At 38.4% G+C, this 20,114-nt stretch overlaps 10 non-coding genes across 10 annotated transcripts; all 10 read right to left on the bottom strand.

Moving 5' to 3' along the window:
• Nucleotides 1–198: 198 nt before the first annotated feature.
• On the bottom strand, nucleotides 199–271 carry trnar-ucg (transfer RNA arginine (anticodon UCG)). Its single transcript has one exon. It is a non-coding gene; the product is annotated as a tRNA-Arg (tRNA).
• Nucleotides 272–2,204: 1,933 nt separating this feature from the next.
• On the bottom strand, nucleotides 2,205–2,277 carry trnar-ucg (transfer RNA arginine (anticodon UCG)). Its single transcript has one exon. It is a non-coding gene; the product is annotated as a tRNA-Arg (tRNA).
• Nucleotides 2,278–4,210: 1,933 nt separating this feature from the next.
• trnar-ucg (transfer RNA arginine (anticodon UCG)) lies at nucleotides 4,211–4,283 on the bottom strand. The gene has a single exon. It is a non-coding gene; the product is annotated as a tRNA-Arg (tRNA).
• A 1,933-nt stretch (nucleotides 4,284–6,216) lies between these two features.
• On the bottom strand, nucleotides 6,217–6,289 carry trnar-ucg (transfer RNA arginine (anticodon UCG)). The gene has a single exon. It is a non-coding gene; the product is annotated as a tRNA-Arg (tRNA).
• A 1,933-nt stretch (nucleotides 6,290–8,222) lies between these two features.
• Nucleotides 8,223–8,295, bottom strand: trnar-ucg (transfer RNA arginine (anticodon UCG)). The gene has a single exon. It is a non-coding gene; the product is annotated as a tRNA-Arg (tRNA).
• Nucleotides 8,296–10,221: 1,926 nt separating this feature from the next.
• Nucleotides 10,222–10,294, bottom strand: trnar-ucg (transfer RNA arginine (anticodon UCG)). Its single transcript has one exon. It is a non-coding gene; the product is annotated as a tRNA-Arg (tRNA).
• Nucleotides 10,295–12,227: 1,933 nt separating this feature from the next.
• trnar-ucg (transfer RNA arginine (anticodon UCG)) lies at nucleotides 12,228–12,300 on the bottom strand. The gene has a single exon. It is a non-coding gene; the product is annotated as a tRNA-Arg (tRNA).
• Nucleotides 12,301–14,232: 1,932 nt separating this feature from the next.
• On the bottom strand, nucleotides 14,233–14,305 carry trnar-ucg (transfer RNA arginine (anticodon UCG)). The gene has a single exon. It is a non-coding gene; the product is annotated as a tRNA-Arg (tRNA).
• A 1,932-nt stretch (nucleotides 14,306–16,237) lies between these two features.
• trnar-ucg (transfer RNA arginine (anticodon UCG)) lies at nucleotides 16,238–16,310 on the bottom strand. The gene has a single exon. It is a non-coding gene; the product is annotated as a tRNA-Arg (tRNA).
• Nucleotides 16,311–18,243: 1,933 nt separating this feature from the next.
• Nucleotides 18,244–18,316, bottom strand: trnar-ucg (transfer RNA arginine (anticodon UCG)). The gene has a single exon. It is a non-coding gene; the product is annotated as a tRNA-Arg (tRNA).
• Between the last annotated feature and the right edge of the window lie 1,798 nt (nucleotides 18,317–20,114).

Here is a 20,114-nt window from a genome sequence, read left to right as displayed (position 1 = left end):
AGTGATGCAGAAAGGTGGATCAAGATTGGGGACATGAGTGGTAACAGAAGTGGGGTGGGCCACTTCTTGCTGTTGGCACATTTATTCAGTCAATTTTAAGAGGTTTTCATTTTGTTTCCCATCTTCACTTTTTGGCCAAAGCAAGGGTGGATGACTGCAACCTCTTAAAGGGCTAAGCAAGAGTAGTACTGATATAAGTGACCCAGATGGGACTTGAACCCACAATCCTCAGCTCCGAAGGCTGATGCCTTATCCATTAGGCCACTGAGCCAAACGACACACTGATTGTGCACACTCTTGGAAGGTCTTCTCCATAAGACAAGTCCATTTTGTTTGTTTTTTTCACATAAAGAACAGCCAGCAGTCTGGCAAGTAAAAGCAAAATGACGCACTTTTGCTGGCTACTCGTTTGTCATATGAGGGGTTCCTTAAGTGAGAATCAGTGTATTTTCAAAAGAAAAAAATCTCCCAGAGCATAGTTTTGACGGTAAAATTGAAATGATGTTCAGCCACTGGTTCCTTGGCTCGTCAAGACTTTGCTTTGTCTTTTGTTTAATCTACAATCATTTGGCAACAGGAAGCGTTCTCATGCTCACCAAACATGATTTGACTAGGTTTAATATTTGTCCATATATTATCTCAGCTTCATTCTAGATGGCTTTAAAGGTTTTATAGCTTTGCAGTATCAACATGATTAGACTTGGATCCTTTATGAATATGACTAGCAAACACGCGACGCAAGAGACTTGTTTTCTCTGCACCAGTCAAGTATTCAACCTGGTTTACTAGACTGGAAAACTTTGCTGCTTTCCACTTCCCAAAAATCTAACCCCAATCAGTGCTCGTTTCTGATAATGTAAAATTTTAATGCCTTTTCAAGCAAGTTCACAAAGGCAAAAAGTTAATTTTGCATTATAGCCAACACTATGAGTAAAATAAACCAGGCACTTTTGCTCGCTGCTTGTGTGTCATATCATGGGTTCCATAATTGAGAATCAGCCTACTTTCAAAAGCAAAAATCACACACATTTGAAAGAGTGTTGTTTGCTTCTCAGATGGAACCTGCATGCCACATAAAAAGCCTTGGAAAAGCTCAGAAGTCCTCAAGATACCACAAATAGAAGTCTATAAAATATCTTGCTTCAATGACTGTGCACCAGCCGAGAAACAAACGCGGTTCACAAGACTTGGAATTTTGCATGATACCACTACGACACTGGCATGTTACAACAATGGCTTTTTAAAAGCCCTAAAAATGAAAATTTAATCAGAGCGCTATTCCATGAGTATACATTCAAAACATTTTTTCAAGCAAGCTTTGAGGCACTGTTTAAATTTGAGATGGACCTATCCTGCTTGTGTGCAACAACCATTTGAGACAGTACAAACACATTTTTTCTTTAATCTTTTCGCTCATTTAATGGAGAAAATCTTTGCAGATATCAAAATGCAATGTCCAAGATAATTTGGTCTTTAGCATTGTGTAAAATTGAAATTGGCTATTCAAGACTTTGCTTTGTTTTTTGTTTAGTCTCCAATCATTTGGCAACAGGAAGCGTTCTCATGCTCAACCAACACGACTTGTCACGGTTTCGGATTTCTCAAAATATTCTTTCCGCTTCATTCTAGATGGCTTTAAAGGTTTTATAGCTTTGCAGTATCAACATGATTAGACTTGGATCCTTTATGAATATGACTAGCAAAACCATGCAGAGGAACACACTTGTTTTCTCTGCACCACCCCTGAATCCAATCTGGATGGGAACCATGAATGGGAACCTTGCTGGTTTCCACTTTACAAAACTGTAAACAATTCCACTTTACAAAACTGTGATAATTTAATTTTTAAAAATCTTTTCAGCAAGTTCACATTTATAACCAGAACTACAAATAAAATAAAGAAGATACTCATTTTAAGAGCCTCAATGTATGCATCACTCATCTGCCAACATGGAACAGTTATGGGACTCTAGCAAATGTACACCATGGTGCAAAGCAAGCTTTTGAGTGATGCAGAAAGGTGGATCAAGATTGGGGACATGAGTGGTAACAGAAGTGGGGTGGGCCACTTCTTGCTGTTGGCACATTTATTCAGTCAATTTTAAGAGGTTTTCATTTTGTTTCCCATCTTCACTTTTTGGCCAAAGCAAGGGTGGATGACTGCAACCTCTTAAAGGGCTAAGCAAGAGTAGTACTGATATAAGTGACCCAGATGGGACTTGAACCCACAATCCTCAGCTCCGAAGGCTGATGCCTTATCCATTAGGCCACTGAGCCAAACGACACACTGATTGTGCACACTCTTGGAAGGTCTTCTCCATAAGACAAGTCCATTTTGTTTGTTTTTTTCACATAAAGAACAGCCAGCAGTCTGGCAAGTAAAAGCAAAATGACGCACTTTTGCTGGCTACTCGTTTGTCATATGAGGGGTTCTTTAAGTGAGAATCAGTGTATTTTCAAAAGAAAAAAATCTCCCAGAGCATAGTTTTGACGGTAAAATTGAAATGATGTTCAGCCACTGGTTCCTTGGCTCGTCAAGACTTTGCTTTGTCTTTTGTTTAATCTACAATCATTTGGCAACAGGAAGCGTTCTCATGCTCACCAAACATGATTTGACTAGGTTTAATATTTGTCCATATATTATCTCAGCTTCATTCTAGATGGCTTTAAAGGTTTTATAGCTTTGCAGTATCAACATGATTAGACTTGGATCCTTTATGAATATGACTAGCAAACACGCGACGCAAGAGACTTGTTTTCTCTGCACCAGTCAAGTATTCAACCTGGTTTACTAGACTGGAAAACTTTGCTGCTTTCCACTTCCCAAAAATCTAACCCCAATCAGTGCTCGTTTCTGATAATGTAAAATTTTAACGCCTTTTCAAGCAAGTTCACAAAGGCAAAAAGTAAATTTTGCATTATAGCCAACACTATGAGTAAAATAAACCAGGCACTTTTGCTCGCTGCTTGTGTGTCATATCATGGGTTCCATAATTGAGAATCAGCCTACTTTCAAAAGCAAAAATCACACACATTTGAAAGAGTGTTGTTTGCTTCTCAGATGGAACCTGCATGCCACATAAAAAGCCTTGGAAAAGCTCAGAAGTCCTCAAGATACCACAAATAGAAGTCTATAAAATATCTTGCTTCAATGACTGTGCACCAGCCGAGAAACAAACGCGGTTCACAAGACTTGGAATTTTGCATGATACCACTACGACACTGGCATGTTACAACAATGGCTTTTTAAAAGCCCTAAAAATGAAAATTTAATCAGAGCGCTATTCCATGAGTATACATTCAAAACATTTTTTCAAGCAAGCTTTGAGGCACTGTTTAAATTTGAGATGGACCTATCCTGCTTGTGTGCAACAACCATTTGAGACAGTACAAACACATTTTTTCGTTAATCTTTTCGCTCATTTAATGGAGAAAATCTTTGCAGATATCAAAATGCAATGTCCAAGATAATTTGGTCTTTAGCATTGTGTAAAATTGAAATTGGCTATTCAAGACTTTGCTTTGTTTTTTGTTTAGTCTCCAATCATTTGGCAACAGGAAGCGTTCTCATGCTCAACCAACACGACTTGTCACGGTTTCGGATTTCTCAAAATATTCTTTCCGCTTCATTCTAGATGGCTTTAAAGGTTTTATAGCTTTGCAGTATCAACATGATTAGACTTGGATCCTTTATGAATATGACTAGCAAAACCATGCAGAGGAACACACTTGTTTTCTCTGCACCACCCCTGAATCCAATCTGGATGGGAACCATGAATGGGAACCTTGCTGGTTTCCACTTTACAAAACTGTAAACAATTCCACTTTACAAAACTGTGATAATTTAATTTTTAAAAATCTTTTCAGCAAGTTCACATTTATAACCAGAACTACAAATAAAATAAAGAAGATACTCATTTTAAGAGCCTCAATGTATGCATCACTCATCTGCCAACATGGAACAGTTATGGGACTCTAGCAAATGTACACCATGGTGCAAAGCAAGCTTTTGAGTGATGCAGAAAGGTGGATCAAGATTGGGGACATGAGTGGTAACAGAAGTGGGGTGGGCCACTTCTTGCTGTTGGCACATTTATTCAGTCAATTTTAAGAGGTTTTCATTTTGTTTCCCATCTTCACTTTTTGGCCAAAGCAAGGGTGGATGACTGCAACCTCTTAAAGGGCTAAGCAAGAGCAGTACTGATATAAGTGACCCAGATGGGACTTGAACCCACAATCCTCAGCTCCGAAGGCTGATGCCTTATCCATTAGGCCACTGAGCCAAACTACACACTGATTGTGCACACTCTTGGAAGGTCTTCTCCATAAGACAAGTCCATTTTGTTTGTTTTTTTTCACATAAAGAACAGCCAGCAGTCTGGCAAGTAAAAGCAAAATGACGCACTTTTGCTGGCTACTCGTTTGTCATATGAGGGGTTCCTTAAGTGAGAATCAGTGTATTTTCAAAAGAAAAAAATCTCCCAGAGCATAGTTTTGACGGTAAAATTGAAATGATGTTCAGCCACTGGTTCCTTGGCTCGTCAAGACTTTGCTTTGTCTTTTGTTTAATCTACAATCATTTGGCAACAGGAAGCGTTCTCATGCTCACCAAACATGATTTGACTAGGTTTAATATTTGTCCATATGTTATCTCAGCTTCATTCTAGATGGCTTTAAAGGTTTTATAGCTTTGCAGTATCAACATGATTAGACTTGGATCCTTTATGAATATGACTAGCAAACACGCGACGCAAGAGACTTGTTTTCTCTGCACCAGTCAAGTATTCAACCTGGTTTACTAGACTGGAAAACTTGCTGCTTTCCACTTCCCAAAAATCTAACCCCAATCAGTGCTCGTTTCTGATAATGTAAAATTTTAACGCCTTTTCAAGCAAGTTCACAAAGGCAAAAAGTTAATTTTGCATTATAGCCAACACTATGAGTAAAATAAACCAGGCACTTTTGCTCGCTGCTTGTGTGTCATATCATGGGTTCCATAATTGAGAATCAGCCTACTTTCAAAAGCAAAAATCACACACATTTGAAAGAGTGTTGTTTGCTTCTCAGATGGAACCTGCATGCCACATAAAAAGCCTTGGAAAAGCTCAGAAGTCCTCAAGATACCACAAATAGAAGTCTATAAAATATCTTGCTTCAATGACTGTGCACCAGCCGAGAAACAAACGCGGTTCACAAGACTTGGAATTTTGCATGATACCACTACGACACTGGCATGTTACAACAATGGCTTTTTAAAAGCCCTAAAAATGAAAATTTAATCAGAGCGCTATTCCATGAGTATACATTCAAAACATTTTTTCAAGCAAGCTTTGAGGCACTGTTTAAATTTGAGATGGACCTATCCTGCTTGTGTGCAACAACCATTTGAGACAGTACAAACACATTTTTTCGTTAATCTTTTCGCTCATTTAATGGAGAAAATCTTTGCAGATATCAAAATGCAATGTCCAAGATAATTTGGTCTTTAGCATTGTGTAAAATTGAAATTGGCTATTCAAGACTTTGCTTTGATTTTTGTTTAGTCTCCAATCATTTGGCAACAGGAAGCGTTCTCATGCTCAACCAACACGACTTGTCACGGTTTCGGATTTCTCAAAATATTCTTTCCGCTTCATTCTAGATGGCTTTAAAGGTTTTATAGCTTTGCAGTATCAACATGATTAGACTTGGATCCTTTATGAATATGACTAGCAAAACCATGCAGAGGAACACACTTGTTTTCTCTGCACCACCCCTGAATCCAATCTGGATGGGAACCATGAATGGGAACCTTGCTGGTTTCCACTTTACAAAACTGTAAACAATTCCACTTTACAAAACTGTGATAATTTAATTTTTAAAAATCTTTTCAGCAAGTTCACATTTATAACCAGAACTACAAATAAAATAAAGAAGATACTCATTTTAAGAGCCTCAATGTATGCATCACTCATCTGCCAACATGGAACAGTTATGGGACTCTAGCAAATGTACACCATGGTGCAAAGCAAGCTTTTGAGTGATGCAGAAAGGTGGATCAAGATTGGGGACATGAGTGGTAACAGAAGTGGGGTGGGCCACTTCTTGCTGTTGGCACATTTATTCAGTCAATTTTAAGAGGTTTTCATTTTGTTTCCCATCTTCACTTTTTGGCCAAAGCAAGGGTGGATGACTGCAACCTCTTAAAGGGCTAAGCAAGAGTAGTACTGATATAAGTGACCCAGATGGGACTTGAACCCACAATCCTCAGCTCCGAAGGCTGATGCCTTATCCATTAGGCCACTGAGCCAAACGACACACTGATTGTGCACACTCTTGGAAGGTCTTCTCCATAAGACAAGTCCATTTTGTTTGTTTTTTTTCACATAAAGAACAGCCAGCAGTCTGGCAAGTAAAAGCAAAATGACGCACTTTTGCTGGCTACTCGTTTGTCATATGAGGGGTTCCTTAAGTGAGAATCAGTGTATTTTCAAAAGAAAAAAATCTCCCAGAGCATAGTTTTGACGGTAAAATTGAAATGATGTTCAGCCACTGGTTCCTTGGCTCGTCAAGACTTTGCTTTGTCTTTTGTTTAATCTACAATCATTTGGCAACAGGAAGCGTTCTCATGCTCACCAAACATGATTTGACTAGGTTTAATATTTGTCCATATATTATCTCAGCTTCATTCTAGATGGCTTTAAAGGTTTTATAGCTTTGCAGTATCAACATGATTAGACTTGGATCCTTTATGAATATGACTAGCAAACACGCGACGCAAGAGACTTGTTTTCTCTGCACCAGTCAAGTATTCAACCTGGTTTACTAGACTGGAAAACTTGCTGCTTTCCACTTCCCAAAAATCTAACCCCAATCAGTGCTCGTTTCTGATAATGTAAAATTTTAACGCCTTTTCAAGCAAGTTCACAAAGGCAAAAAGTTAATTTTGCATTATAGCCAACACTATGAGTAAAATAAACCAGGCACTTTTGCTCGCTGCTTGTGTGTCATATCATGGGTTCCATAACTGAGAATCAGCCTACTTTCAAAAGCAAAAATCACACACATTTGAAAGAGTGTTGTTTGCTTCTCAGATGGAACCTGCATGCCACATAAAAAGCCTTGGAAAAGCTCAGAAGTCCTCAAGATACCACAAATAGAAGTCTATAAAATATCTTGCTTCAATGACTGTGCACCAGCCGAGAAACAAACGCGGTTCACAAGACTTGGAATTTTGCATGATACCACTACGACACTGGCATGTTACAACAATGGCTTTTTAAAAGCCCTAAAAATGAAAATTTAATCAGAGCACTATTCCATGAGTATACATTCAAAACATTTTTTCAAGCAAGCTTTGAGGCACTGTTTAAATTTGAGATGGACCTATCCTGCTTGTGTGCAACAACCATTTGAGACAGTACAAACACATTTTTTCGTTAATCTTTTCGCTCATTTAATGGAGAAAATCTTTGCAGATATCAAAATGCAATGTCCAAGATAATTTGGTCTTTAGCATTGTGTAAAATTGAAATTGGCTATTCAAGACTTTGCTTTGTTTTTTGTTTAGTCTCCAATCATTTGGCAACAGGAAGCGTTCTCATGCTCAACCAACACGACTTGTCACGGTTTCGGATTTCTCAAAATATTCTTTCCGCTTCATTCTAGATGGCTTTAAAGGTTTTATAGCTTTGCAGTATCAACATGATTAGACTTGGATCCTTTATGAATATGACTAGCAAAACCATGCAGAGGAACACACTTGTTTTCTCTGCACCACCCCTGAATCCAATCTGGATGGGAACCATGAATGGGAACCTTGCTGGTTTCCACTTTACAAAACTGTAAACAATTCCACTTTACAAAACTGTGATAATTTAATTTTTAAAAATCTTTTCAGCAAGTTCACATTTATAACCAGAACTACAAATAAAATAAAGAAGATACTCATTTTAAGAGCCTCAATGTATGCATCACTCATCTGCCAACATGGAACAGTTATGGGACTGTAGCAAATGTACACCATGGTGCAAAGCAAGCTTTTGAGTGATGCAGAAAGGTGGATCAAGATTGGGGACATGAGTGGTAACAGAAGTGGGGTGGGCCACTTCTTGCTGTTGGCACATTTATTCAGTCAATTTTAAGAGGTTTTCATTTTGTTTCCCATCTTCACTTTTTGGCCAAAGCAAGGGTGGATGACTGCAACCTCTTAAAGGGCTAAGCAAGAGTAGTACTGATATAAGTGACCCAGATGGGACTTGAACCCACAATCCTCAGCTCCGAAGGCTGATGCCTTATCCATTAGGCCACTGAGCCAAACGACACACTGATTGTGCACACTCTTGGAAGGTCCTCTCCATAAGACAAGTCCATTTTGTTTGTTTTTTTTCACATAAAGAACAGCCAGCAGTCTGGCAAGTAAAAGCAAAATGACGCACTTTTGCTGGCTACTCGTTTGTCATATGAGGGGTTCCTTAAGTGAGAATCAGTGTATTTTCAAAAGAAAAAAATCTCCCAGAGCATAGTTTTGACGGTAAAATTGAAATGATGTTCAGCCACTGGTTCCTTGGCTCGTCAAGACTTTGCTTTGTCTTTTGTTTAATCTACAATCATTTGGCAACAGGAAGCGTTCTCATGCTCACCAAACATGATTTGACTAGGTTTAATATTTGTCCATATATTATCTCAGCTTCATTCTAGATGGCTTTAAAGGTTTTATAGCTTTGCAGTATCAACATGATTAGACTTGGATCCTTTATGAATATGACTAGCAAACACGCGACGCAAGAGACTTGTTTTCTCTGCACCAGTCAAGTATTCAACCTGGTTTACTAGACTGGAAAACTTGCTGCTTTCCACTTCCCAAAAATCTAACCCCAATCAGTGCTCGTTTCTGATAATGTAAAATTTTAACGCCTTTTCAAGCAAGTTCACAAAGGCAAAAAGTTAATTTTGCATTATAGCCAACACTATGAGTAAAATAAACCAGGCACTTTTGCTCGCTGCTTGTGTGTCATATCATGGGTTCCATAACTGAGAATCAGCCTACTTTCAAAAGCAAAAATCACACACATTTGAAAGAGTGTTGTTTGCTTCTCAGATGGAACCTGCATGCCACATAAAAAGCCTTGGAAAAGCTCAGAAGTCCTCAAGATACCACAAATAGAAGTCTATAAAATATCTTGCTTCAATGACTGTGCACCAGCCGAGAAACAAACGCGGTTCACAAGACTTGGAATTTTGCATGATACCACTACGACACTGGCATGTTACAACAATGGCTTTTTAAAAGCCCTAAAAATGAAAATTTAATCAGAGCGCTATTCCATGAGTATACATTCAAAACATTTTTTCAAGCAAGCTTTGAGGCACTGTTTAAATTTGAGATGGACCTATCCTGCTTGTGTGCAACAACCATTTGAGACAGTACAAACACATTTTTTCGTTAATCTTTTCGCTCATTTAATGGAGAAAATCTTTGCAGATATCAAAATGCAATGTCCAAGATAATTTGGTCTTTAGCATTGTGTAAAATTGAAATTGGCTATTCAAGACTTTGCTTTGTTTTTTGTTTAGTCTCCAATCATTTGGCAACAGGAAGCGTTCTCATGCTCAACCAACACGACTTGTCACGGTTTCGGATTTCTCAAAATATTCTTTCCGCTTCATTCTCGATGGCTTTAAAGGTTTTATAGCTTTGCAGTATCAACATGATTAGACTTGGATCCTTTATGAATATGACTAGCAAAACCATGCAGAGGAACACACTTGTTTTCTCTGCACCACCCCTGAATCCAATCTGGATGGGAACCATGAATGGGAACCTTGCTGGTTTCCACTTTACAAAACTGTAAACAATTCCACTTTACAAAACTGTGATAATTTAATTTTTAAAAATCTTTTCAGCAAGTTCACATTTATAACCAGAACTACAAATAAAATAAAGAAGATACTCATTTTAAGAGCCTCAATGTATGCATCACTCATCTGCCAACATGGAACAGTTATGGGACTCTAGCAAATGTACACCATGGTGCACCATGGAGTGATGCAGAAAGGTGGATCAAGATTGGGGACATGAGTGGTAACAGAAGTGGGGTGGGCCACTTCTTGCTGTTGGCACATTTATTCAGTCAATTTTAAGAGGTTTTCATTTTGTTTCCCATCTTCACTTTTTGGCCAAAGCAAGGGTGGATGACTGCAACCTCTTAAAGGGCTAAGCAAGAGTAGTACTGATATAAGTGACCCAGATGGGACTTGAACCCACAATCCTCAGCTCCGAAGGCTGATGCCTTATCCATTAGGCCACTGAGCCAAACGACACACTGATTGTGCACACTCTTGGAAGGTCTTCTCCATAAGACAAGTCCATTTTGTTTGTTTTTTTTCACATAAAGAACAGCCAGCAGTCTGGCAAGTAAAAGCAAAATGACGCACTTTTGCTGGCTACTCGTTTGTCATATGAGGGGTTCCTTAAGTGAGAATCAGTGTATTTTCAAAAGAAAAAAATCTCCCAGAGCATAGTTTTGACGGTAAAATTGAAATGATGTTCAGCCACTGGTTCCTTGGCTCGTCAAGACTTTGCTTTGTCTTTTGTTTAATCTACAATCATTTGGCAACAGGAAGCGTTCTCATGCTCACCAAACATGATTTGACTAGGTTTAATATTTGTCCATATATTATCTCAGCTTCATTCTAGATGGCTTTAAAGGTTTTATAGCTTTGCAGTATCAACATGATTAGACTTGGATCCTTTATGAATATGACTAGCAAACACGCGACGCAAGAGACTTGTTTTCTCTGCACCAGTCAAGTATTCAACCTGGTTTACTAGACTGGAAAACTTGCTGCTTTCCACTTCCCAAAAATCTAACCCCAATCAGTGCTCGTTTCTGATAATGTAAAATTTTAACGCCTTTTCAAGCAAGTTCACAAAGGCAAAAAGTTAATTTTGCATTATAGCCAACACTATGAGTAAAATAAACCAGGCACTTTTGCTCGCTGCTTGTGTGTCATATCATGGGTTCCATAACTGAGAATCAGCCTACTTTCAAAAGCAAAAATCACACACATTTGAAAGAGTGTTGTTTGCTTCTCAGATGGAACCTGCATGCCACATAAAAAGCCTTGGAAAAGCTCAGAAGTCCTCAAGATACCACAAATAGAAGTCTATAAAATATCTTGCTTCAATGACTGTGCACCAGCCGAGAAACAAACGCGGTTCACAAGACTTGGAATTTTGCATGATACCACTACGACACTGGCATGTTACAACAATGGCTTTTTAAAAGCCCTAAAAATGAAAATTTAATCAGAGCGCTATTCCATGAGTATACATTCAAAACATTTTTTCAAGCAAGCTTTGAGGCACTGTTTAAATTTGAGATGGACCTATCCTGCTTGTGTGCAACAACCATTTGAGACAGTACAAACACATTTTTTCGTTAATCTTTTCGCTCATTTAATGGAGAAAATCTTTGCAGATATCAAAATGCAATGTCCAAGATAATTTGGTCTTTAGCATTGTGTAAAATTGAAATTGGCTATTCAAGACTTTGCTTTGTTTTTTGTTTAGTCTCCAATCATTTGGCAACAGGAAGCGTTCTCATGCTCAACCAACACGACTTGTCACGGTTTCGGATTTCTCAAAATATTCTTTCCGCTTCATTCTCGATGGCTTTAAAGGTTTTATAGCTTTGCAGTATCAACATGATTAGACTTGGATCCTTTATGAATATGACTAGCAAAACCATGCAGAGGAACACACTTGTTTTCTCTGCACCACCCCTGAATCCAATCTGGATGGGAACCATGAATGGGAACCTTGCTGGTTTCCACTTTACAAAACTGTAAACAATTCCACTTTACAAAACTGTGATAATTTAATTTTTAAAAATCTTTTCAGCAAGTTCACATTTATAACCAGAACTACAAATAAAATAAAGAAGATACTCATTTTAAGAGCCTCAATGTATGCATCACTCATCTGCCAACATGGAACAGTTATGGGACTCTAGCAAATGTACACCATGGTGCAAAGCAAGCTTTTGAGTGATGCAGAAAGGTGGATCAAGATTGGGGACATGAGTGGTAACAGAAGTGGGGTGGGCCACTTCTTGCTGTTGGCACATTTATTCAGTCAATTTTAAGAGGTTTTCATTTTGTTTCCCATCTTCACTTTTTGGCCAAAGCAAGGGTGGATGACTGCAACCTCTTAAAGGGCTAAGCAAGAGTAGTACTGATATAAGTGACCCAGATGGGACTTGAACCCACAATCCTCAGCTCCGAAGGCTGATGCCTTATCCATTAGGCCACTGAGCCAAACGACACACTGATTGTGCACACTCTTGGAAGGTCTTCTCCATAAGACAAGTCCATTTTATTTGTTTTTTTCACATAAAGAACAGCCAGCAGTCTGGCAAGTAAAAGCAAAATGACGCACTTTTGCTGGCTACTCGTTTGTCATATGAGGGGTTCCTTAAGTGAGAATCAGTGTATTTTCAAAAGAAAAAAATCTCCCAGAGCATAGTTTTGACGGTAAAATTGAAATGATGTTCAGCCACTGGTTCCTTGGCTCGTCAAGACTTTGCTTTGTCTTTTGTTTAATCTACAATCATTTGGCAACAGGAAGCGTTCTCATGCTCACCAAACATGATTTGACTAGGTTTAATATTTGTCCATATATTATCTCAGCTTCATTCTAGATGGCTTTAAAGGTTTTATAGCTTTGCAGTATCAACATGATTAGACTTGGATCCTTTATGAATATGACTAGCAAACACGCGACGCAAGAGACTTGTTTTCTCTGCACCAGTCAAGTATTCAACCTGGTTTACTAGACTGGAAAACTTGCTGCTTTCCACTTCCCAAAAATCTAACCCCAATCAGTGCTCGTTTCTGATAATGTAAAATTTTAACGCCTTTTCAAGCAAGTTCACAAAGGCAAAAAGTTAATTTTGCATTATAGCCAACACTATGAGTAAAATAAACCAGGCACTTTTGCTCGCTGCTTGTGTGTCATATCATGGGTTCCATAACTGAGAATCAGCCTACTTTCAAAAGCAAAAATCACACACATTTGAAAGAGTGTTGTTTGCTTCTCAGATGGAACCTGCATGCCACATAAAAAGCCTTGGAAAAGCTCAGAAGTCCTCAAGATACCACAAATAGAAGTCTATAAAATATCTTGCTTCAATGACTGTGCACCAGCCGAGAAACAAACGCGGTTCACAAGACTTGGAATTTTGCATGATACCACTACGACACTGGCATGTTACAACAATGGCTTTTTAAAAGCCCTAAAAATGAAAATTTAATCAGAGCGCTATTCCATGAGTATACATTCAAAACATTTTTTCAAGCAAGCTTTGAGGCACTGTTTAAATTTGAGATGGACCTATCCTGCTTGTGTGCAACAACCATTTGAGACAGTACAAACACATTTTTTCGTTAATCTTTTCGCTCATTTAATGGAGAAAATCTTTGCAGATATCAAAATGCAATGTCCAAGATAATTTGGTCTTTAGCATTGTGTAAAATTGAAATTGGCTATTCAAGACTTTGCTTTGTTTTTTGTTTAGTCTCCAATCATTTGGCAACAGGAAGCGTTCTCATGCTCAACCAACACGACTTGTCACGGTTTCGGATTTCTCAAAATATTCTTTTCGCTTCATTCTAGATGGCTTTAAAGGTTTTATAGCTTTGCAGTATCAACATGATTAGACTTGGATCCTTTATGAATATGACTAGCAAAATCATGCAGAGGAACACACTTGTTTTCTCTGCACCACCCCTGAATCCAATCTGGATGGGAACCATGAATGGGAACCTTGCTGGTTTCCACTTTACAAAACTGTAAACAATTCCACTTTACAAAACTGTGATAATTTAATTTTTAAAAATCTTTTCAGCAAGTTCACATTTATAACCAGAACTACAAATAAAATAAAGAAGATACTCATTTTAAGAGCCTCAATGTATGCATCACTCATCTGCCAACATGGAACAGTTATGGGACTCTAGCAAATGTACACCATGGTGCAAAGCAAGCTTTTGAGTGATGCAGAAAGGTGGATCAAGATTGGGGACATGAGTGGTAACAGAAGTGGGGTGGGCCACTTCTTGCTGTTGGCACATTTATTCAGTCAATTTTAAGAGGTTTTCATTTTGTTTCCCATCTTCACTTTTTGGCCAAAGCAAGGGTGGATGACTGCAACCTCTTAAAGGGCTAAGCAAGAGTAGTACTGATATAAGTGACCCAGATGGGACTTGAACCCACAATCCTCAGCTCCGAAGGCTGATGCCTTATCCATTAGGCCACTGAGCCAAACGACACACTGATTGTGCACACTCTTGGAAGGTCTTCTCCATAAGACAAGTCCATTTTATTTGTTTTTTTCACATAAAGAACAGCCAGCAGTCTGGCAAGTAAAAGCAAAATGACGCACTTTTGCTGGCTACTCGTTTGTCATATGAGGGGTTCCTTAAGTGAGAATCAGTGTATTTTCAAAAGAAAAAAATCTCCCAGAGCATAGTTTTGACGGTAAAATTGAAATGATGTTCAGCCACTGGTTCCTTGGCTCGTCAAGACTTTGCTTTGTCTTTTGTTTAATCTACAATCATTTGGCAACAGGAAGCGTTCTCATGCTCACCAAACATGATTTGACTAGGTTTAATATTTGTCCATATATTATCTCAGCTTCATTCTAGATGGCTTTAAAGGTTTTATAGCTTTGCAGTATCAACATGATTAGACTTGGATCCTTTATGAATATGACTAGCAAACACGCGACGCAAGAGACTTGTTTTCTCTGCACCAGTCAAGTATTCAACCTGGTTTACTAGACTGGAAAACTTGCTGCTTTCCACTTCCCAAAAATCTAACCCCAATCAGTGCTCGTTTCTGATAATGTAAAATTTTAACGCCTTTTCAAGCAAGTTCACAAAGGCAAAAAGTTAATTTTGCATTATAGCCAACACTATGAGTAAAATAAACCAGGCACTTTTGCTCGCTGCTTGTGTGTCATATCATGGGTTCCATAATTGAGAATCAGCCTACTTTCAAAAGCAAAAATCACACACATTTGAAAGAGTGTTGTTTGCTTCTCAGATGGAACCTGCATGCCACATAAAAAGCCTTGGAAAAGCTCAGAAGTCCTCAAGATACCACAAATAGAAGTCTATAAAATATCTTGCTTCAATGACTGTGCACCAGCCGAGAAACAAACGCGGTTCACAAGACTTGGAATTTTGCATGATACCACTACGACACTGGCATGTTACAACAATGGCTTTTTAAAAGCCCTAAAAATGAAAATTTAATCAGAGCGCTATTCCATGAGTATACATTCAAAACATTTTTTCAAGCAAGCTTTGAGGCACTGTTTAAATTTGAGATGGACCTATCCTGCTTGTGTGCAACAACCATTTGAGACAGTACAAACACATTTTTTCGTTAATCTTTTCGCTCATTTAATGGAGAAAATCTTTGCAGATATCAAAATGCAATGTCCAAGATAATTTGGTCTTTAGCATTGTGTAAAATTGAAATTGGCTATTCAAGACTTTGCTTTGATTTTTGTTTAGTCTCCAATCATTTGGCAACAGGAAGCGTTCTCATGCTCAACCAACACGACTTGTCACGGTTTCGGATTTCTCAAAATATTCTTTCCGCTTCATTCTAGATGGCTTTAAAGGTTTTATAGCTTTGCAGTATCAACATGATTAGACTTGGATCCTTTATGAATATGACTAGCAAAACCATGCAGAGGAACACACTTGTTTTCTCTGCACCACCCCTGAATCCAATCTGGATGGGAACCATGAATGGGAACCTTGCTGGTTTCCACTTTACAAAACTGTAAACAATTCCACTTTACAAAACTGTGATAATTTAATTTTTAAAAATCTTTTCAGCAAGTTCACATTTATAACCAGAACTACAAATAAAATAAAGAAGATACTCATTTTAAGAGCCTCAATGTATGCATCACTCATCTGCCAACATGGAACAGTTATGGGACTCTAGCAAATGTACACCATGGTGCAAAGCAAGCTTTTGAGTGATGCAGAAAGGTGGATCAAGATTGGGGACATGAGTGGTAACAGAAGTGGGGTGGGCCACTTCTTGCTGTTGGCACATTTATTCAGTCAATTTTAAGAGGTTTTCATTTTGTTTCCCATCTTCACTTTTTGGCCAAAGCAAGGGTGGATGACTGCAACCTCTTAAAGGGCTAAGCAAGAGTAGTACTGATATAAGTGACCCAGATGGGACTTGAACCCACAATCCTCAGCTCCGAAGGCTGATGCCTTATCCATTAGGCCACTGAGCCAAACAACACACTGATTGTGCACACTCTTGGAAGGTCTTCTCCATAAGACAAGTCCATTTTGTTTGTTTTTTTCACATAAAGAACAGCCAGCAGTCTGGCAAGTAAAAGCAAAATGACGCACTTTTGCTGGCTACTCGTTTGTCATATGAGGGGTTCCTTAAGTGAGAATCAGTGTATTTTCAAAAGAAAAAAATCTCCCAGAGCATAGTTTTGACGGTAAAATTGAAATGATGTTCAGCCACTGGTTCCTTGGCTCGTCAAGACTTTGCTTTGTCTTTTGTTTAATCTACAATCATTTGGCAACAGGAAGCGTTCTCATGCTCACCAAACATGATTTGACTAGGTTTAATATTTGTCCATATATTATCTCAGCTTCATTCTAGATGGCTTTAAAGGTTTTATAGCTTTGCAGTATCAACATGATTAGACTTGGATCCTTTATGAATATGACTAGCAAACACGCGACGCAAGAGACTTGTTTTCTCTGCACCAGTCAAGTATTCAACCTGGTTTACTAGACTGGAAAACTTTGCTGCTTTCCACTTCCCAAAAATCTAACCCCAATCAGTGCTCGTTTCTGATAATGTAAAATTTTAACGCCTTTTCAAGCAAGTTCACAAAGGCAAAAAGTTAATTTTGCATTATAGCCAACACTATGAGTAAAATAAACCAGGCACTTTTGCTCGCTGCTTGTGTGTCATATCATGGGTTCCATAATTGAGAATCAGCCTACTTTCAAAAGCAAAAATCACACACATTTGAAAGAGTGTTGTTTGCTTCTCAGATGGAACCTGCATGCCACATAAAAAGCCTTGGAAAAGCTCAGAAGTCCTCAAGATACCACAAATAGAAGTCTATGAAATATCTTGCTTCAATGACTGTGCACCAGCCGAGAAACAAACGCGGTTCACAAGACTTGGAATTTTGCATGATACCACTACGACACTGGCATGTTACAACAATGGCTTTTTAAAAGCCCTAAAAATGAAAATTTAATCAGAGCGCTATTCCATGAGTATACATTCAAAACATTTTTTCAAGCAAGCTTTGAGGCACTGTTTAAATTTGAGATGGACCTATCCTGCTTGTGTGCAACAACCATTTGAGACAGTACAAACACATTTTTTCGTTAATCTTTTCGCTCATTTAATGGAGAAAATCTTTGCAGATATCAAAATGCAATGTCCAAGATAATTTGGTCTTTAGCATTGTGTAAAATTGAAATTGGCTATTCAAGACTTTGCTTTGTTTTTTGTTTAGTCTCCAATCATTTGGCAACAGGAAGCGTTCTCATGCTCAACCAACACGACTTGTCACGGTTTCGGATTTCTCAAAATATTCTTTCCGCTTCATTCTAGATGGCTTTAAAGGTTTTATAGCTTTGCAGTATCAACATGATTAGACTTGGATCCTTTATGAATATGACTAGCAAAACCATGCAGAGGAACACACTTGTTTTCTCTGCACCACCCCTGAATCCAATCTGGATGGGAACCATGAATGGGAACCTTGCTGGTTTCCACTTTACAAAACTGTAAACAATTCCACTTTACAAAACTGTGATAATTTAATTTTTAAAAATCTTTTCAGCAAGTTCACATTTATAACCAGAACTACAAATAAAATAAAGAAGATACTCATTTTAAGAGCCTCAATGTATGCATCACTCATCTGCCAACATGGAACAGTTATGGGACTCTAGCAAATGTACACCATGGTGCAAAGCAAGCTTTTGAGTGATGCAGAAAGGTGGATCAAGATTGGGGACATGAGTGGTAACAGAAGTGGGGTGGGCCACTTCTTGCTGTTGGCACATTTATTCAGTCAATTTTAAGAGGTTTTCATTTTGTTTCCCATCTTCACTTTTTGGCCAAAGCAAGGGTGGATGACTGCAACCTCTTAAAGGGCTAAGCAAGAGTAGTACTGATATAAGTGACCCAGATGGGACTTGAACCCACAATCCTCAGCTCCGAAGGCTGAGGCCTTATCCATTAGGCCACTGAGCCAAACGACACACTGATTGTGCACACTCTTGGAAGGTCTTCTCCATAAGACAAGTCCATTTTGTTTGTTTTTTTCACATAAAGAACAGCCAGCAGTCTGGCAAGTAAAAGCAAAATGACGCACTTTTGCTGGCTACTCGTTTGTCATATGAGGGGTTCCTTAAGTGAGAATCAGTGTATTTTCAAAAGAAAAAAATCTCCCAGAGCATAGTTTTGACGGTAAAATTGAAATGATGTTCAGCCACTGGTTCCTTGGCTCGTCAAGACTTTGCTTTGTCTTTTGTTTAATCTACAATCATTTGGCAACAGGAAGCGTTCTCATGCTCACCAAACATGATTTGACTAGGTTTAATATTTGTCCATATATTATCTCAGCTTCATTCTAGATGGCTTTAAAGGTTTTATAGCTTTGCAGTATCAACATGATTAGACTTGGATCCTTTATGAATATGACTAGCAAACACGCGACGCAAGAGACTTGTTTTCTCTGCACCAGTCAAGTATTCAACCTGGTTTACTAGACTGGAAAACTTTGCTACTTTCCACTTCCCAAAAATCTAACCCCAATCAGTGCTCGTTTCTGATAATGTAAAATTTTAACGCCTTTTCAAGCAAGTTCACAAAGGCAAAAAGTTAATTTTGCATTATAGCCAACACTATGAGTAAAATAAACCAGGCACTTTTGCTCGCTGCTTGTGTGTCATATCATGGGTTCCATAATTGAGAATCAGCCTACTTTCAAAAGCAAAAATCACACACATTTGAAAGAGTGTTGTTTGCTTCTCAGATGGAACCTGCATGCCACATAAAAAGCCTTGGAAAAGCTCAGAAGTCCTCAAGATACCACAAATAGAAGTCTATGAAATATCTTGCTTCAATGACTGTGCACCAGCCGAGAAACAAACGCGGTTCACAAGACTTGGAATTTTGCATGATACCACTACGACACTGGCATGTTACAACAATGGCTTTTTAAAAGCCCTAAAAATGAAAATTTAATCAGAGCGCTATTCCATGAGTATACATTCAAAACATTTTTTCAAGCAAGCTTTGAGGCACTGTTTAAATTTGAGATGGACCTATCCTGCTTGTGTGCAACAACCATTTGAGACAGTACAAACACATTTTTTCGTTAATCTTTTCGCTCATTTAATGGAGAAAATCTTTGCAGATATCAAAATGCAATGTCCAAGATAATTTGGTCTTTAGCATTGTGTAAAATTGAAATTGGCTATTCAAGACTTTGCTTTGTTTTTTGTTTAGTCTCCAATCATTTGGCAACAGGAAGCGTTCTCATGCTCAACCAACACGACTTGTCACGGTTTCGGATTTCTCAAAATATTCTTTCCGCTTCATTCTAGATGGCTTTAAAGGTTTTATAGCTTTGCAGTATCAACATGATTAGACTTGGATCCTTTATGAATATGACTAGCAAAACCATGCAGAGGAACACACTTGTTTTCTCTGCACCACCCCTGAATCCAATCTGGATGGGAACCATGAATGGGAACCTTGCTGGTTTCCACTTTACAAAACTGTAAACAATTCCACTTTACAAAACTGTGATAATTTAATTTTTAAAAATCTTTTCAGCAAGTTCACATTTATAACCAGAACTACAAATAAAATAAAGAAGATACTCATTTTAAGAGCCTCAATGTATGCATCACTCATCTGCCAACATGGAACAGTTATGGGACTCTAGCAAATGTACACCATGGTGCAAAGCAAGCTTTTGAGTGATGCAGAAAGGTGGATCAAGATTGGGGACATGAGTGGTAACAGAAGTGGGGTGGGCCAC

This window comes from Electrophorus electricus, chromosome 22 (assembly GCF_041902795.1).
Source record: "Electrophorus electricus isolate QZ-2024a chromosome 22, ASM4190279v1, whole genome shotgun sequence".
NCBI lineage: Eukaryota > Metazoa > Chordata > Actinopteri > Gymnotiformes > Gymnotidae > Electrophorus > Electrophorus electricus.
Note: the sequence above shows the minus strand (reverse complement) of the source record. Positions and strands in the feature narration are given on the sequence as shown.